Source organism: Alligator mississippiensis, chromosome 2 (assembly GCF_030867095.1).
Source record: "Alligator mississippiensis isolate rAllMis1 chromosome 2, rAllMis1, whole genome shotgun sequence".
Classification (NCBI taxonomy): Eukaryota; Metazoa; Chordata; order Crocodylia; family Alligatoridae; genus Alligator; species Alligator mississippiensis.
Genome location: NC_081825.1, coordinates 73,410,977 through 73,431,721, shown reverse-complemented (window position 1 = coordinate 73,431,721; position 20,745 = coordinate 73,410,977). Strand labels below are relative to the sequence as shown.

The window sequence follows — 20,745 nt, the reverse complement described above, 5'->3', positions numbered from 1 at the left end:
GAGCTATGACTTCACCTGATCAGAAGCTCCCAAGTGGAAATCTAACTTACCAAAATTCCTTGGGACTCTTTACAACTTGGTTCCTGTGCACCCCCACACAGCTCCAGAGTTCAGAATAGAAACATGCCCTAAACAATGATTAATTTAGCACACCAGTGGGCCACATTGGGGGTCTGGTGACCTGTCACACACAAGATGATTTGATTTCCTAATGTGATTTGCCTAGTCAATGCAAGCATAGTTAACTGTTTTGAGCCTGTACCTTCCATGCTCAGCTGATAAAGGGTGTTTGGGCAGTATTACATTTCTTGATGGCACAGAGTTGCAGGTGCTGGAATACTTTACTTTTAGATGTAATTTTAATATTCCCAGGAATTAAGAGTTTTTGACTCCATGATACTGTCTTTGTGGCTATTACCAGACTTGCAGCATGTGCCCTGCAAATTTCATTGGCACAATATAATTTTCCAAGGAACGAACAAATCAAAGACTCATATAGTAAGTTGTGGTTTTTGTTTTTGTTTTTAATTTTGTTTTAAACTGGCTATAGCTAAAAGACCAGGCAGTATACTTGCATATGTGCTGGAAATAAAAATAAAGGACATTCACTTTCTCCTGCCTAACTTTTTTTTTAAACGTTTAATATTTATCCCTTTTTTCCCTTGGTTTTGATTTTATATTCCTCATTTGACAGGCATAAAATGAATATAATTACCATTCATCTTCTTAATACACGTATTTTCTGAGTCTCATTACACTATTAATATATACATTTTTTCATCTTAATTTTGACTTTTGTTATTCTGCCATTTCAATTTGTATGGCTTAGCTAACTGAATGAATAAAGGATATCATGTTAAGGAATTAGATGTTCCTTGCTTGGGACTTCTTAAGATTATTATAACAATAGAATTTTTAATGCAGTACACTGAAATACTGTAAACAGGTGAACAGTAAGCTTATTGTAATAGCATACATGACCCTCAAAGCAGGCATTTTTCAGATTTTTCTGTGTAGTGTAACCTAACATACTGTACGATTCTCTAATTTTTATTATTATCCTGTGGATACACTACTTGTTTGAAGCAAAGCGAAAGCCTCACAAACTTCCAATTATTTTCAATTTTATACTTGTTTGATTAGAGTGCTATTGTCTGTAATTTTTCCAGGTTTTTTTTTTTGAATCTTCAAAGTGCATGATTCATGCCTAGAAAACAGGTTGTTTTGTGTTTCCCAGCATTTGCCTTTTTTATCCCTGCCAGTTATAACCTGATAACCTGATTTCATACTGTGCTTTAGCACAACAATACAGTCATCAAACTAAAGCAACACAGTAAGTGGGCACATTAGCCATCATTTTGCTTGATCACTTGGGAGAGATTAAATTTATTCATTTTCAGAAGAGATAATGAAATATTTAAAACATGTTAGAGTAAACGGTGGCAGCATTATCGAGTTCTGACACGCTTATTGCCAAAACAATATACTGTAAGCTGCATGTATAAGAGTTGCCAAGATGTTTGGAAAATTTGTGCAGGTCTTGTTGGCTCATTTGCATTTGGTTTATCTAAAGTGAAATCCATTCAATTTTATTGAACTGTAATTCTGGTAATTTACAATATTTACATGCTGCGGTTAGATTGAAATCAGTCCTTAATTCAAATTCAATCTAAATTTACTGCATAGTAATTAGGGCTTTGTAACTGACACTAGGGGCCTATTGATTTAATGAAAAACTTAACCTTACAGTAAGTGTTTAATTAGTTGTTGCAGTAGATTCTGTGCTGTCCTAAATTGTGGACTTTAGTGAATCAGGTACTAATTTAAATTAAACTACTATATAAAGATCAGAACTATTTTTTTTACATGTAGCCTAACAGATGAATTAATTTCTTAGTCTTTGAAAGGGATAAGAGAAAGAAGCAGTAATGAAAGTAATTTCCTACTCTGCCTGATCTCATGTATAGCCATGCTAAGATCCTAGAAATGATTACCCACCTCTGTAAAATATTGATTTAAAGAGTTATAAAAATTAAATCAATGATATTTTCTTATGAAATATTTTTCTTGAGAAGAAATGGAAACAATAGATGACTATCAGCAGAAGATACCCTCTTGAAAATGAAGAGAAAATAAAAGTAGTTCTAATTATTACCATTAGCAATGCCTGTCTTCCTAATTAATTAAATCAGCTGTAGACTCTCAGTAGGAGGAGGACAGTCTTCCAGTAAATAGGGACGTCATCATCAAGTCTGTAGACGACTGAGGAGGCCGATCCAAAATCCTCAGGTTCAACTGCAGATGTGATAAATAATTCTGGGAGGAAAGAGTAGATCCTGGTGATTTCAGGTCACAGCTCTTTCTCTTTGTCTGTCTCATGTATCTGCCTCCATGATGAGGTGACCTTGTTGTACACCACTGGAGTATACACTGGTGCTATATACATGCTGGTGCCATTCAGGACAATTCAGTGCTTGAGTTTCCAAGGTATTGGTATTAATATTGCATTTCTTGAGATTGACCATTATGGTGTCCTTGAAGCTTTTCTTTTGCTCACCTCTATCATGGGACCATCAGTGAGTTGGCAGTAGAGGACGTGTTTTGGGAGTTGATTACAGACATCCTTAATAACAGGTCCAATGAAGCTGGTGCCATGTAAACATGGCTTCAATGAATGTGGTATTTGCTTGACCCAGAATGCTGGTGTTTGTTCTTCTATTGTTCCAGTTGATATAGAGGATTTTCTGAAGACATCACTGATGGTAACATTCCAAAGCTGTCAGCTGCTTCTGATATGTCATCCAAATTTTACACCCAAACAACCGGGTAGGGATAACAACAGGCTGGTAGACAAGAAGGTTTTTTTGGGTCCCAATATCATGATCACTGAGTTAGGAGATGAGTTAGGAGATGTCCAAAGGCAGCACTACCAGGTTTTATCTTGTTTTGAATATTGTCCGTATTTACTTTTTTTAAAACATGGCTACCCAGGTAGGGAAAATGCTCTACATTCTCCAAGGACTGTCCTTGAATTGTAATATGTGGAGGAACAGCTGGTTGGTTTGGGGGTGGGTTGGTAAAGGATCTTAGGTTTTATAAAGCTGACAGTGAGTCCAAGCAGTTTATATGCTTCACAGAAGCAATAAAGAGTACACTGAAGCTTTTCAGTTGAGTAGGCACACATCACAAGTCTCAGCATACTGAAAATCTGTAATGGAGGTGTTGTTTATCCTAGATTTATGGTTGGTTATCTTAGATTTGGAATGTAATTGGTTGATGTTAAAAAGATTCCCATACATACGGTACTGGATGCTGACTCCAGATGGAAGTCTGTTAGCAATGAGATGCAAAACTGTGATATAGATAGAAAAGAGTGCTGATGCAATTACAGATCCTTACTTGACTCCAGTTATAATTATGAAGGAGCCCATTTCTGAGCCATTGCATAAAATGGGTGTTGTCATGCTGTAATTTTGGCAGGCATCCAAATTAGGGCTATGCGAAGCTTCGGGTAATGATTTGATTCAGAGGAGATTTGGCCCAATTCGGTGGCCAAATCTCCAAATCTGAATTGAGTCAGGGGAGCAATTCAAAGATTCGGAGATCTTCGATGATTTGGGCAGTCCCCAGTGCCTGCAGCAGGGAGCTGCAGCTGACTCTAAATTGGTAAGTACTAGGGGTGGGGGAAGGGGGACTGGAGGAGGGGACCATGGGGCAGGGGCCAGGGGCAGGGGCCAGCCCCCCAACCACCCTGCTCCCCCAGCCCCACCAATGGCTGCCCCTGCCCCAGCTCCCAGTACTTTATAAAAAAGCCCCAGTGCTCACCGGATGCTGCTGGGTTGGGGGGCAATCCCTGCTGCCTCCCACTGCCCCCACGCTGCATGGGGGGGCTCTGCTGCATCAGTCCCTTGGCCCCCTCCTACTCCTCTGGCCCCCCACGGGTGCCCCGCCTGGGCCAGCTCCAGCCCTTTAAGAAAAAAAAAGCCGAAAAAAGCCCCGGGACTCACCACTCCTGGTGCAGCCTCACAGCTTCAGGGGCTCATGCAGAGCCCCCCACATGGTGCAGGGCAGCGAGGGGAAGCAGGGATTGCACACCACTCCCCCACCCCCCACCACTGGTAGGAACGGTGAGCCCTGGGTTTTTTTTTTTAAAGGGCTGGAGCTGGCCCTGTGGGGGGGCTGGAGGAGCGAGGGGTGGGTCAGGGGACTTGTGCAGAACCCCCCACACAACAAGGGACAGTGGGGGGCAGCGGGGATTGCTACTCACCTGGCAGCATCCGGTGAGCACCAGGGTTTTTTTTTTAACAGAGCTGGGGTGGGTGGGGCAGCCATTGCTGGGCTGGGAGAGGGGCGGGGGATGGGCCTGACCTGGCTGATTCGGAGATTCAGCAGCAGCCAAATCTCCCAATCAGATTCGGCTGAATCGAATCCCCCAAATCATCCGAATCTGAATCCAAAGCAAATACTAGTTGCTTCGCACAGGCCTAAAATCTCATAAGGATCTTCTGCAGGGCCTCCCTGTTGATTGAATCAAAGACCTTCCTCAGGTCAATGAAGGCTGTTCAAAAATCTTGGTGGTGTTTACAGGGTTTCTGTAGTAGTATAGCAATAAATAGCGCATCTATTGGACCTCTGAGTGGTCTGAAACCACACTGGGATTTGTGTTAGAATCTCCTTAGTGATGAAAGTGAGTTTTTTGAGGAGAATGCAAGTGAGGATTTTTTCTGCTATGGACAGGACTGTAACATCAAGATAATAGCTGCAGTCCAATATATCTCCTTTCTTGAACATGATAATGATTTTGACACCTCTCAAATCACTGGGAATCTGTTCATGGTTCCAGATTTTCATAATAACTATATTTACTTGGTGAAAGAGGTTTTTTTTCCACCTTTCTTATAAATTTCAGCTGGTATTTCTTCAGGACCTCATGCTTTGTTGTTCTTCATCTGGTTATGTCATCTTTTAATGTAGTGATACTATTGCACATTAGCAATGCCAAGAGTACTTCACAGGAAGGAAAGCTTAATCTGACAGCAAGGAAAATGTAGGTGACTGGAGGCTTCTATTATGCTGCAGCCTTTATCTGCCTTTGCAGTCATTATGAACTGTTCTTTCTTCATCTGCCTGATCTTCTGTTGAGCACTTTTATTTCTTTGTTTGGATCACTGTTAGGTTGGAAACCTCACGGTCAACCATACCACCATGGGTGACCCTACCATAAATACAAAACTCCAGGTGGCATCACTCTCCAGGTCATTGGTAGTGCAAAAAAGCTCTCCATTACAGAAAGGTTGTGATCCTCAAGAGGTAATTAAGGATGTAATTAAGGTTGCTAGGCACTCAAAAGCCACACCTACAATTTTCCATGCAACTTTAATTCAGTCCTGTTGTGCCTGTGTTCTGTGCACTAGATGAGCCAGGAATTCTGTGGGAAACCTAGCATGTGATCATGTTATTAAGTGTGATATCATAACGCATATACATAAGGGGACCAAATTAAGATTGCACAAGTGAATGTAATCTGGTGTCTCCTAATTATACCAAACTCGTTGTAGTGATCTGAGTACAAACTCCATTATTTACAACTGTGCCACACAGGTACCAATATTAGCTGTTCCCCTAGATAAGGGTGTTTTTCACAAACCTAGTTGTTGGATAAGGCTTGTTGGAAAACCTGACAGACCTGACTATCTTTTATTTTAATTTCCCTTCTGCCAGTTGCAGGAGCTTTTGTTTTAAGTCTTAGCCTGGGGGGAGGGGAGGATTGTCTGCTTCTACACAGACTGGGTCCAAGAACTCTTGGGAGAGACCAACCTAGTTATCGCTGCTCAAGAGTTGGGAAATTATGACTTATGTCACCTCTGAGGCATCAATATATGGACCACTGAGGATCATATGACTGCGGGAAGGGTTCACCAGCTTTTTCCATTCCCCTTTGTATAGCTGCTATGCCATATCAGAGGAGCCCAGTTCAGATCACTGTAATATAACAGCAATGCATGGTCACTAATAAATTAAGCCTTGCAACAGGGAGATAAAATAGGGCAATATTATTATCCCCATTTTTTACAGATGGGGAACAGAATCCCAGAGGACTTGTATGATTCGTTTAGAGTCTCACAAGTGTGGTGCAGCTAGGACCGAGGGCCCTGTCAGGTACAGGATTCCCAGTCCCAACTGCAACCCATGGGCAGCTGGGACCAAGAGCCCCATCAGCTGCAGGATTTAGCCCCATGCCTGCAGTCTCCCAGTTGCAAAGGGTTCATGAAGCACCCCACCGCTGGAAGATCACAATGGCTGGGGGACTGCAGCAGCTGAAATCTCCCAGACACTGCCTGAAGTGCTTCCACTGCCCTGCCGCTGGGAGACCACATTGGCTGGGTTCTCTCAGACTCCGGATTGCATTGTGGCTGGGAGATTGCAGTAGGTGTGGTCTCCCTTCCACAGGCTGCCTAAACATGCAAATTGAAGCTCAATAGAAACCAGCTATTAAGTTATTCCACACTTTTGAGTAATAACTTTATAGCTGGTTGGACCTTTTGAAAATGCCGAAGGTAATTTGCATGTGTAGCCAGTTTAAATTTATTGTGCTGTTAACAAGGTAATTGCACAATAGATATAACAGGTAGAGGGGACCTTAGAGACTAACTGGTTCAGAGAAGCATGATTTCATAGGCAACAACACACTTCATCAGATACTATTAATGAACACTCATTAGCCCCATTCATAGCATCTGATGAAACAGGTAGGTTGTTGCCTACAAAAGCACACACCTCTGAACCAGTTAATTCTTAAAGTGTAACCATGCCGTACCTTCAGTCTTGTAATTAATATAACTTGGCTGGTCCAGATAATGTGGTCTATTGTGCTAGGGCCAAAGTCTGACCTCACATGGCAGATACACAAATCAGGTCCCATCAAATTATTTTGTAGACTATGGATCTTCATGGTATATAAAGAAACCAAACCTAAATTAGATCTGTGCATGGAAAGTAGTAATTGATTTAGGCTTATTGCATGTATGGCAAAAAGGCTGAAATAAAACTAGAAGAAGTAGATTTCATTGAATGTTTATGAACTTTCAATCTAGACATGCATACTTCTCATCGTAATGTACCATATTCATCCCAGCAGAGCAAGTTTATAACCCTGCTGTCTATAGCAGTGTAGTTAATGTTGTGTTATAGTTTTCATTATAAACCACTATATTCAGAGGAATAGAATTGGGCCATAAACATTTGCTCAGGGTTAAAAAGAACCCAGCACAAAAAATTCCTTTATTTATTTATTACTTAAGAAAATCAGTTTGGCTATTAATATCCTTTTAGGAGTTTAAACATATAGGTTTAAATATAAATCTAATAGAATTAATTATTGTTACTTCATTCTTAAAAATGCAAAAAATATTGCAGGTTATTCACTACAACAAAAAGTATATATTGCAAAAAAATGGTTTGAATTGGAATCAGAAGTGAATATTAGAAGAATTTTTGTTTTCCAATATTTAAAACATATTAAAGAAAGTAATAGGCTTTATCTTATTGGGGCACCTGGACCTCTTCAGCCTCCGCAAGAGAAGGTTGAGAGGCGACCTTGTGGCTGCCTATAAGTTCATCACGGGGGCACAGAAGGGAATTGGTGAGGTTTTATTCACCAAGGCACCCCCGGGGGTTACAAGAAATAATGACCACAAGCTAGCAAAGAGCAGATTTAGACTAGACATTAGGAAGAGCTTCTTCACAGTCAGAGTGGCCAAGGTCTGGAATGGGCTCCCAAGGGAGGTCTTCTCTTGAAGACCCTACCCTGGGGGTCTTCAAGAGGAGGTTAGATAAGCATCTAGCTGGGGTCATCTGAACCCAGCACTCTTTCCTGCCTATGCAGGGGGTCGGACTCGATGATCTATTGAGGTCCCTTCCGACCCTAGCATCTATGAATCTATGAATCTTTTGCATGGCTCGGTGCTTACTGTCCACGGGGGTGCAGTGGTGTGGACTGAACGCATCCTCCTTTTGCTACTGCCACCACTGTCATTGGCTGACCCAGGTGCTGAGGAACATCAGAAGCTGACCTGCTCCAATGGCTATGGCTGTGTGGGATGCCAGGTGCAGCAGAGGACAGTGGAAGTGGCAGTGCCCAGGGTCCTTCATCTAGTGCATGCTCCCAGTCCCCACTAGCTGATGTCCCCTGCTGACTGAGAGCAACTGCTAGGAGGAAAGACCAACCTGCCACAGCTGATGCCCCTTGTTGACAAGGGGGTCCCAGAGCTGCTCCTGCCTTGTGCTGCAGGGAGTGGTTGTGCAAGCAAAAAGGCTTGATGGCTCAGGTTAGCAGTGTACAGTTTCCTCCTTTCAGTCCCTGCTCCCAGTCAGTGGGGAACATGACGGGAGGGTGCATGGGCAGGGAGCAGGCATTGGAAGGAGGAAACTGCGTCCCTCTACCCAGCAGAACGTGGCTCCCCACACAGCCCGTCCCCACAGCCTCCGGGTGGGGTGGGCCAGGAGTGCCTCTTCTCCCCGCTGCAGCCAGGATGGTCAGGAACAGCAGAGTGTTGATGGGGTGTGGGTTCCACCCCACTTTGCACACCTGCTCCCTTTCTCACTCCCCGGGGTCCCCACTAACCAGGGTTCCAGCTATACCTCAACCCAATCCCTCCATGATCTGAGAAGCAGTGTGCCATGTCCCCTTAAGTAAAACCTGGATCCACCCATGAGCTTTATGTGGTAATTTTGGAGCTCTTAACCCCTGGATTGTCTGCACATTGTCACAGGTTTAAAGCACTCATTATGTGGCTTAATGTACTATGGAGCTAGCACTGACAGCCATCAGCATTTCCGTAGCTCACAGCATAAGGTGTAACAAGGCCCTTACTGTCAATAAGGTGTGTTAGGTTTGTTGCTGTGCCCCTGAGAGACTCAGCACAGAATACATAGCTGAGGGCAAAAGTGCATTTATGCCCCACTGGAAACCCCAAGCTTCAAACTGTTGGTGGCGGCAAAATGTAGGGCTAAGTGATTAATAGATGTGTTGGAAGCCCTACCAAAAAATCAAGCGCAAAAGACCAAAAATGAAAAATAAGTCACTACTCACAAAATCAGGAAGCAGGAAAACCTATCACCATTACCCTGCCTTTATCCAGTATTCCAGAGATTAGGGCAGTCAACCAAGGTGGGAGAAGAAGGCTCAATTCCCTCCTCTGCCTAAGGAATTTGAAATCACATCCACTTTTCAAGAATCATGTCCTAGCTTAACAGATCCTAATATGGTCTACTCTCTATTTCTTTGGTAAGTATGAAGTACTTACCTTAAATTCTCATTGGAACAAATACTTGAATCCAGGCCTTTTACTTCCCAGGGGAGTGTCTCAACCTCCACTTTCACTTGCTGGATTAATGAATACCTGATATTCCGTGCAAGTTGTAAAGCTCCAACAGGGAAGTGGGAAACCCATTTCAGTTTTAGCATTTGCCTGAGAGCTGGGAAGAGTATGTTTCAGTCTTTGTTCCAATGATAGAGTAAGTATTTTATTAAAAGCAGAACAGCCCTAACTTGAGAGACTGAGATCAACCATTACCAGAGCACCCTTGTGCCATTGTGGTTTGGGTGCTCTGCTGAGAGGCTGGGGATATGGGCTCACAGTCTGTCAGGTGGTAGATAAAATTGAACCTGGGTCTTCTACATCATTTGCAAGAGGATTTAGCCTGAAAATAATCACTTCAGCTAAAACTATTCAGCCAACTGGGCTTGAAGTCATGAATGGTTTCAGGCTGAGAGAAACTGCATGTGTTGGCCTCTTATGCCAGGATATGATGGTAGGGCAGTATAATTTCTGTCATCCTGTTGATGTTCTTCTACTGAAAGAAATTTTCCTTGGCTGCCTCAGGCTAACTTTTGATGCCCCTATGCTGCAAGAGCAGATTACAAGGGCTAGAATTTCCTGGTCCATGTTTTTGTTTTTTTACCACGTTTTTTATGTTCTCAAAAGGAGTTCCCATCTTCAAAACTTTTAAACTTAGAAAGCTAAAAATCTTGGTACTGTTCCCTCCAACCTCCATTCCTTGAGCTGAAGTTGCCCAAAATGCACTATTTATTTTCAAATTTGCACAAGAAAGAGAATGCTGACCAGGAAAAATATAGTAAATGTGAAAGACTTTTCACATGTGAAATTCTTTTCCTAGAATTTCTCACATCAAGATCTTACTTTGTATATGCTAAAGGTTTTCAAGTTCCTAATACTGCAATAACTCTCCCATTCAGGGCCTTCATGCACACAGGAACTTGTTATTCAAGGTTGATGCAATTTCATCCGTGGTGATTTCGAATTTTACCACTGTTCATTAAGTGGAGTGCCCTTGATGTCATAATATTGTCTGCATCCTGGAAAATGGTTGAGAGGGGATTTTTGTTGTCATTAGATTTAATGACACTATCAAATATTATAATTAAACTAACATGCCATTCTCTGCTGCAAAATGATGTTTGAAAAACTGTATCACAGGGTGATTCAAGAGCAGGAAATTTGAAGAGAAAGGTTAAGGTGCTTCCCTTTAGGGTGTAGCCAGGTAGATTTGTTATAGCTAATGCTTGTGAATAGGCAACTGCTTTTTTCTGAGAGATTTTTTTCCCATTCAGGAAAAAAGGACAATATCTGAGTACTTTAACCTTAAAAGTCAAAGTACATACCATCCCACAATTACATTAAGTGGTATAAAATCTCTATGAGATCACTGAACTTCTGCTGTTTATGGGACCAGAAATTTGTCTCATAAAATTATGTTGTTTCCATTTATAATTTTTTGCTACTGCTGCCCTAAATTTTCTTTGCTCCAATAGCAACAAGAGAGGCTAAACAGTTTATGGGCCAACCTGAGGTAGAAGCAGCACAGTGGAACATTAAATTCACCTACAGTAGAAAAAAAGGCAGAAATACTTCACAGCAGCTCACTGTACAGTTTATGCTAATATTCAAGAGCTATTGAACTATTTTTTGCATTTTTCCATACTTTTCCCACAAGAGACAGTACTATATTTTCATATATTTCCAGTAGATTTGCTTTTAGAGTGGAATCACAGCAAAAAAAAAAGATATTTTAATATCTATAATTCAAGGAAAGAATCTGGGTTCATACTTAGAGGCTCTAAGTGCTTATTTTTATAATAAATCATTGTTGAAGGTCTGCTATCCCAAGATAGCATTAAAATATATTCCATATACAATTCTGCTTTAAGTAAAACTAGGGTGTTAATGGTACTTATCAATGGTTTTTGTACTTCATTACTGAATAATGTATACTTGCCAAGCATTCCCACCCCATGCATTTGGCCCTTGGTCTTTCAGCAGTTTTTTCAGGTGCTTGTATCAAGTGTGCAACACTTGGTTACTAATATAAGAAGAATCATCAGCCTTAATAATTTTACAAATTCTAGGACTGGCATATCTCTGGTTGTCCACTCTTGACACTTACCTACTTCAGGGTAAAGTTTGTTAGCCTTTGCCAGTAGCGCTTAGGTCCTATTCTGTGGTCAAGAAAGGTAGTTGTATATTCCCAAGTCAAAAGGTCGAAAATCTATCTTATACTACTTCAAGTAAAAAGTCTTAATAATTTAAGGCTGTGACTAAGCCCAGATTTTCAGGCACACGTGGTTAAGAGAGCAGGAAACTGTGCATATAGTGTGTCTGTCTGTGTGTGTGTGCGTGCAAGCATGTACAAGAGCCCTGGTTTGGCTCTCCCAGCTGTGAAGGACAACTTTCTGTTCCAGAAAGTGGAGGATACAATGAGTGGTTCCTCTGTCTTGGATCTTGTCCTGACCAACAGGAAAGAATCAGTGGAGCATATGAAGGTGATGAGTAACTTGGGGGGAAGTGGTCACAATAAGATAGAATTCCAGATCCTGAGCAAGGGAACACCTGAGGTCACCAAAATTAGGATATTAGATTCCAAAAAGATGGATTTAGTCTGACTCAAGAAGCAAATAGTCATGGTGTCATCTGAGGACAGACTGAAAGATAAAGGCACCCAGGAGGGCTGGGAGCTTCTAAGGGGCAAAATATTGGAAGCCCAACAAAAAAATTTTCTGACTTGATGGAAGCATAAGAAGAATGGCAAGAGACCCATGTGGCTGCCCAAGGATCTTTTAAAATCCCTTAAATGCAAAAGGAAAACATGCAGGCAATGGAAGAATGAGCCGCTCACCAAGGAAGTGTACCAGTAAATAGCAAGAACCTTAAGGGACAAAATCAGGAAGGCAAAGATTAAGAATGAGCTTTACCTGGTAAAGAAGATTAAGGACAACAAGAGGTTCTATAAGTATGTTAGACAGCAAAGAAAGACCAAGAAGCTGTGTTTCATGTTATCAAGCCAGGGGGAACTCCTAAACCAAGGATACAAAAAAGGTAGGGCTACTGAGCAGCTGCTTTGCCTCAGTCTTCACCAAAAAAATTAAATTGCAGCCAGACACCCAACAACGATTATCTGGATAAAGAAGGGGGCAAGCTGAGGAAGGAGATAATAGAAGAGATGGTCAGAGAGCTGTTGTTGGGTCTGAATGACTTCAAGTCAGCAGGGATGGATGAACTTCATCCTAGGGTCCTGAAAAAACTGGTAAAAGAGATCTTGCAGCCTTTGGCAGTGATCTTTCATGAAGTTGAGAGAGATGAACCAGGTACCAGAAGATTGTAAAAGGGCCAGTGTAGTGGCCCTTTAAAAAAAAAAAAAAAAAGAGAAGAAGGAGTTTAGCCTCACCTCAATACCTGGGAAGTCAGGAGCATATCCTCAGGAAGGCAATTTGCACACATCTGGAGGAGGAAGGACTGATAGCAAGCAGCCAGCATAGATTTTATGAAAAACAGTTCTGTCAAACAAACCTAATATTTTTTCTTTGACAAAGTAACTAGTTGGGTGGATGAAGGGAATGCTGTAGAGGAACAATGCAGTGTATCTGGACTTCAGCAAGGCTTTTGTCAAGGTCCCACACGACCATCCCATAAACAAACTGGATAAATGTGGTCCGGAAAAAACTACAAAAAGGCGGATAGAGAACTGACTCAATAGCTGCAAGCAAAGGATAATTATTAATGGGTCCATGTAAGAATGTCAAGAGGTTTTGAGTGGAATCCCACAGGGCCCACTGATGTTCAAAGTGTTTATTAACAATTTGGATGCTGACATAGAAAGGTTCTTGAGAAAGTTTGCAGATGACACAAAACTGGAAAGGATTGTGAATACATTGGAGTGTGTGAGTGCAATTGAGAAAGATCTTGACAGATTGGAAAGTTGGGCTAGATCTAACAAGATGAAGTTCAATGTAGACAAATGCGACATGCTGCACCTGGGGAGGAATAATCAAAAACACAAATATAAAATGGGTGAAGTAGCTGGATAGCAGGACTATGGAAAAGGACTTGGGAGTCTTGGTAAACCACAAACTCGATATGAGGCTGCAGTGTGATGCAGCCACACAGAAGCCAAAGCAGTTTTGGGATACATCAATAGAAGCATCTGGTGCAGGGGATCGTAGTACATCTTTTCTTGGCATGAGTTAGGCTTTATCTGGAGTTGTGGGTGCAGTTCTGGGCTCAACATTTTAAAAAGGACATGGTAAAGTTGGAAAGGGACCAGAGGTAGTAACAAAGATAATAAAGGGCTTGGAAGGTAAGCTGAAGGAGCTAGGCATGTTCAGCTTGTGGAAAAGGCACTTTAGAGGGAACATGATAGCAGTCTTCAAATACTTGAAGGACTGCCATAAAGAAGAGGCAAAGCACCTTTTCTTTCTTATTTCAGAGAGGAGGATGTGGACCAGGGGCTTTAAGTTGCAGCAAAGTAAGTATAAATTGGATTCCCAGAAAAAATTCTTGACTGTGAGAAGAGTGAGGAATAGACTGGCTAGGGAAGTTGTGAGTTCTCCGTCACTCAAGAAGAGTTTGAACAGCCACTGGGGACTGTTGCACTTAGAAAGTGTGTTTTTAAACCTAGTGATCTGAGAATTGGCACAACACTCGGTTGATGAATAGCAGAAAGGCTTTTTTTAATAACTATCAACAATCTACAAAACTAAATGACAGAAAAAAACTCTTTCTCAATATACCATGAGCTATTAGTCCTTGTATTATCTTAGTTGCAAAGAGATCTTTACCCAATGGAGGCAGGAAGCAGTTCTTGTATAGCGTCACAGTGTGGATCCTTTGCTTATCAGCTGGGTGGAAGGATGACTTGCTGGGTCATGTTTAGATGAAACGGGGCCCCTAAATTGAAGCGGTGGCTTTTAAAAAACACCACTTCAATTTAAGGCTGATTAAACCCTTGTGTCATGCACACACCATACTGACTTACCTGCGTCTCCAGCGAGGAAGGGAAGGCGAGCTGCCAGCAGGTGAAGCAGTCCCTGGGCTGCGGCGGGAGCTGGTACTTCCCTCTGTAGCAGCAGTGGGGCCCCCCCAGGTGGAATCTGCCCACAGGCACCCAGCTCGGGTGGTCCCGGGGGGCACCATAGCCGTGGAGAGAAGCACCAGCCCCCCATGCAGCTCAGGCAGGCAGGCAGGCTGCGGGGGCGGGGATCAGGCTTGCCACTTTTCTTGGGTGGAGCCTGCTTTCCTGGGCAGCTGCCAGGCTGCCTGCAGGGCTTCCTGCAGACCCATGGATCTGCATGGAGCCCGGTGCTTCGGTCCACAGCTGTAGGAGCAGCAAACTAAAACTCCTCAAAGGAGTTTTAGATTGCTGTGCCCCAAGTCATTTGAGGCACATTACACTGCTGAATTTCTTACAGTGGCTAGAATTAATGTGCAATATGCTGGCGAGGCATTCAGGCACCAACACCATTAAAGCATTTAGCCTGCTTGAAAGCATCATGCACACACGCCTCTCATTTTGTCTACACGCGGCCTTGGTCTTTGCTGGACTGCACGCACTTCACTGGCAGTTCTGTCTTGCTTTATACTGTTTAATTGTATAGCTTCAAAGCATTTTTCCTTGATAGCTGGCCAATTAAAGTCAGAACAAAACTGGGAGGAAAAGGGTTACCATAATATCACAACTGTTAAACTGTCTGGCTCCTGTTTTGGATTTGTTTAGGTGTGAAGACTTGTATTTCTCTGTAGCCTCTGAAATTATAGGTTAATTACAAGTGATGAGCCTGGAGTAGTCAAACAGGATGCTTAGAAGTGTTTTGGGGATTTGTATATCAACGAGGCATATTTGCAGTAGCTTGTACCGGTGATGGTCGGTTTACCAAACTCCAGACATATATTGAATAGTTGGGACATTTGTAACACCTTAGCTTGTTTGGAGAAATGTTAGCATGTCACATACAGGGCATTCTTGCTGTACCTTTTATAGATTTCTCTTGAGATGCATATTTAGTCTTTTGTTTTCTTTAGCTGCTAGGTCAATTGAAATGCTTATGTCATTTCCTTGTCTTCATTGGCTACACTGGTGAAGCCTTTTCTTTGGCTTTCTTAGGTACATGCATGTGATGAGTGCATTGGGTCTCTGCCAACAATTTTAACCATCACTTTTTATTATCTTCTGACATGGGTCTGGTATTGGGTATCGCAAACACTCCACTGTCTCAACGCCTAATGGGCTGCAAGTCATTAGCAGTTTGATTTTTCTTGTGGCAGTCTTGTTACCACAATCCAGTCTTGCCCTAGCATTTGCCTTGCATTTTTGTCCAAGAGTTACTGTCCAAGCTTTCACAGTTTTCATATGCAGCAGGGATGATCTAGGCAGAGGTATGCCTCTGTTCTGCTGTGCGTATTTTCCACTCTTTGCTGGTTGTCCCCATCTCACCTCCCTTCCCCCCTTTCTGCTACATGTGTCAGGGTGTTTTTAAGCCTTCCTCAGAGGCATTGGGTATTGGCTACAGCCAAGGCTGGGGATTTTGACTGGGGTGTGCTAATGTTCCTGCAGGGCTGGAGGTTCCTGGCTAAAGGGTCTTGCCCCTCCATACAGGGTCAGACCAATCACCATATTTGGGGTCAGAAAGGTATTTTATTCCATGGTCATGTTGGTATGGACCTGGTGGGGATTTTGTCTTCCTCTAGTAGAGGCTGTGGTCCTCTACCCAGGAGCTTTTTTGTATATATTGACAACATTTCATAGAAGTTGACAGGACATTGACTGCCATAGTTCTCCTGTTTTACCTGTGGCAGATTAGGCTGTTAGGTCTGTGTTTTGTCAGTGTTGATGGTAGTCTTATGTAGAGTATATAGATTATCATTTGTATTGAGTGGTTTTAATTGGGATGATCCTGCCTCAGGAAGGAGGTTGAACTAGATTACTTCTGGAGGTCCCTTCCAGCCCTACTTCTCTATGATTGTGGGAATTGAACAATGTTTCTGTTGCAAAGAACTTAGAATGACCACAACAGGTCAACATATTTTTAATACTATGGCTTCCTGTTTGAAATCTCTAGGTTTATCCTGAGAATCATGTTTCCACACCCAATAGTGCGAATATTGAATGACACCCTTGAAAATATCTCAAGGCCTTGAAACCCTGGTTGAGAACCACTGCTTTAGCCAGTGGCTCAAAATGAAGTGATGAAAAGAATTGCATTCAGCCACCTTTGACTCCTTAGCCCAAATAACTAGGCACCGTCTGCTGCTGCAGGTGGCCTTTGGTACTGCTGCTGCAGCCCTCAAAAAAATTCACAATAGGTGGCCTTCAGATATTACCTCCCTTTTCAGGACTGCAGCAGTACAGCTGTCAAACTGTAAGTGTATCTTACACAGAACGTATGGGAAATTCATCTCAACTTAAACAAAAAATAGTGTTCCCAGCAAAAGCTTTTGTCTGCACTGGTCATTACCTTGCCTAATTGTGAACCCTAAAATATATTTTTAAATTATTTTTCTTAAATAGTCAAAATTACTTAAGCTGGAAAGGGGATGAAAATATCTTTTGAAATGAAAAGATGTGAAAAGCTGAGAGTTACAAAGGCTGAGTGTTTGAGTAAGTCATTAAATTACAGATCATTTATAAACTCAGTGGTTATCTGGTATGCTTTAGGTTTATCTCTACAGGAATGGCTCCCTAGACTATTTCAAAGTGACATCTATTTTGTGAAAAATGTTCCTTCTTTCAACAATACTGAGATATTATTTCCTAGGAAAATAGTATATAAAAAGGGGTCAGAGCTTTTTATCATTAACTTGGAAACCAGCTTATTTCATTTTAACCATTAATTGTTTCTAATTGTTGTTTAGGCTGATTATTCTAATCAATGTGAATCTGATAGGTTGAGTTTGTCTCTGTTGGGAAGAAACCTTGACATCTTTGTATGTTATACTAAATTATGAACAACCTGATGTTTTATTATGTGTATTAAGGTTACACATTCTTGCTCGCTCTCACGAACATGCACATGCACATGCACACGTACTTCAGTTTTAAAACCCTTCAGAATTGGGTTCAATCTCAGTTCTGCTGCAGAAATTCGGAGTGACTTCTGACAAGTCACTCCATCTCTGTGTACCTCCATTATTCATCTGTAAAATGGGAATTGTAAAACTTTCCTTCTACCATACTTTGTCTGTCTGATCTATTTGGACAGTAAGCTCTTTTGAACAAAGATATTATTTGTGTCAAACTACAACATCCAGAAATCTGAGCACTAGTTCTAGTTAGTGTACTGAAGTGCTACCATAACACACAAAAAAATAATAATTAAAATAATTGTTAGACATTCTGCCATCAATCCTGTTAGACATTCTATAGGTTGATAAATTATTTTCACAGTTCACTGTATTCTTGCTTTGTGAATATTTCTATCAGTAGACATGAGCCAAAACAGTAGATCTTAAAATCCAAACCTCTTCTCTGCTTTTCATATGTTTATGCAGATTTGAATAACTAGATATGATGCCATCTCTGTGGTTAAAGGGAGTTATTTTATTTGGGTGCAGCCAAAGTCTCTCAAAAATAGCCATTCTTGGAAGACAGTAGCTAGCCATGGAAGAATTTCTACCCGAACAAGGAAGGTTTCTACCATTGAAGAGTCTAAGTTCTCATATACTCCAACTCCCCCCACCCAGATATCAAAGTTGATTCTCCTTTCATGTAGAATACTTTGTGCATTCCCAGAGGTATGCAATCTTAAAAACTTAGAAGTTTTTGATAAGCATTCAGATAACAAAAGACTTCATAAATCCATTTTATAATCTCATTCATCTGTGACCATCTTTCCGTATCAGCTGAGAGCAAGCTTGAAAGTATTACCATGCTGTATTCCTCTGTTTGAATTTTATATAATTATCATATCTGGTTGATTTCTGGAAGTGCGTGTCTTTCACTGTCTGTGAGGTTATATTTTGTGTAAATTTCATGCCTGAGGTAAATACCATATTTTGGTTACTTCCAATTTTTCTGTTCAAAGAAAAAGCAAATTAAAGTTTTATCTAGTTTTTTGCTCATTCAATCACTACCCAAGAAACTATTTGAGAAAAATTTGTGGAATTCCATTTCAAGTGATGTGAAAAGTTAGAAAAAGCTTGTTCTTCATTCTTTCAGGACAAGATGCTAGTCTAAACTTCGAATTTAGACCATGATCAAGGAAACTCCAGATGTACCCAGCAAACATTAGATAGGAACAGTTTTCATCTGCAAGTTGATTTCGTAGATTAAAGCACAGTCTACATAAGTTATCTATCTATCGATCTATCTTAAAAATAAGTATATTAAAAGCGCATCAAAGTTGTCAAGTCATATATTCAAATATTTGGACATCCTTAAATTAAGACAACCTATGTAGCCTTGATTTGGCTTCCACATATGTATACTTTGATGGTCTTCAATTATTTTATTACATATTTCTTTTTCAGAAGATCCTTACTTTACTGCTGACATAGAATTTACTTAATAAGTATCCATAAAATATTCAATGTTATCCTCATTATTCAGTGTGTGTCCCCATGCCTTATTGATTTGGATATACACCATCCAAACCCTATTCCAAATATTAGACTGTTAATTTCCTCATGTATTTTTCTGTTTCATTCGAGTATCTTCAATAACTTGTAAACATTAATGAAATTGTCTTCCTAATATTCATGAGAGATTAAACGGAATTATAGTTCTGTTTTGCTAACGGGGAACTGAGGCATAAGTGACATTAATAGAAAAACAAAAATGCACAGACTTGGGGTGCCTGATTTGAGATTCACAAGGCCTGATTTTTCAGAGAACTTCGCATTTTATTATCAGTTTGTATATTCATAGGACATTGACATTGTCTGCAGTTGTGAGTGTTTAGCCCTTCTTCACATTAAACTTCAGACTTCTCAAACCAGGTGCCCACAAAATAAGCATACGCTACTAGAGGCACTTAAGTTTAGTATAAGTGACAGGCCGGGAATCACAAATGAGCTCTAAATCAAAGGGAGGGTCAGAATCCAGTTGTCGAGGTGAGCCACTACATTTCAAAGCTATGAAACTATGTTTTCCTTCTGCAATCCCATTTCATTTATTGCAGGACTGTCCAACTTCTAGGTGGCAGGGGGCCACATCTCATGAATGTTGCACACCCTGCAGGCTGCATCAGTACAAGCCACAGGCCCATTGGCTGCCATGTGGACACTCTGGCCTCACCCTTAGCTCCCCAGCCACGGGCTCCCCTGCTACACCATGCTTCATGGGAACTCTAAGCTGCATCATACCACTTCTTCTCCTGGGGTAGGGGCAGGAAGTAGAGCCAGAGGTGGAAGAGGGAACATAGAGATGCCGGAGCAATGGGGGGAGTGTTGGATGGCCAGGTGGGAGCCCAAGGGCTGAAAATTATCTCTTTACATGCCACAGGCAGTCCCAGTGCCAACAGTTTGACATACCTGATATATTGCAAACCTTCCAACTTCTACACAAAATAAGCCAGAAGCTTTACAGAGAATAAGATCGCTTACTGTATAACTCTGATTCATTTCCAAAGTACTGCCCTGTCGTTTTCACTGAATGAATTCTGCTCTCTGCTCCTGTGCCAGAGGCCACAGCTAGCCCCAGTTGCCAAGAGAAGCAATTTCAGGGGAACTCTTAGTGAGTGAGCTCCTGCATCCCTGGGCTATAGCATGCTCTACTGCCAAGCCATTCACCAGTCTCTAAGGACCCTATGCAAACAAAAGTTCTAGTCAGGTCTTGCAAACAAGGTAACAAGGACAAAGAACTGAATTGCTTCAAGAAAGAGCTAGATCATAGAATCATAGAAGTAGGGTCAGAAGGGACCTTGTAGATCTTCAAGTCCGACCCCCTGCCTGGGCATGAAGAATACTGGGCTCAAATGACCCCAGCCAGGTAGGCATCAAGCCACCTTTTAAAGACCCCCAGGGTAAAAGCCAGCACCACTTCCCTTGGAAGTTGGTTCCAGATCCTAGCCACCCTAACTGTGAAGTAGTTCTTACGGATGTCTAATCTAAACCTACTCTCCAACAACTTGTGGCCGTTATTCCTTGTTATTCCGGGGGGGGGAGGTGCTAGGGGAAACAAGGTCTCCCCCAAACCCTTCTGGTCCCCCCTAGTGAGTTTATAGACGGTCACAAGGTCCCCCCTCAGCCTTCTCTTGTGAATGCTGAACAGGTTCAGGTCCCGTAGCCTCTCATTGTAGGGTCTGCCCTGCTGTCCCCGGATCACGCAGGTGGCCCTCCTCTGGACCCTCTCAATGTTGTCCACATCCCTTTTGAAGTGGGGTGCCCAGAACTGGACACAGTACTCCAGCTGTGGCCTGACCAGTGTCATGTAGAGGGGGAGGATCACCTCCTTGGC

The 20,745-nt window shown here is 41.8% G+C and overlaps 1 long non-coding RNA gene across 1 annotated transcript in view; it reads left to right on the top strand.

Moving 5' to 3' along the window:
* Positions 1-20,745, top strand: part of LOC109280802 (uncharacterized) — a 618,149-nt gene that overhangs the window by 162,704 nt on the left and 434,700 nt on the right. The gene's annotated exons all lie outside the window — the stretch shown is intronic.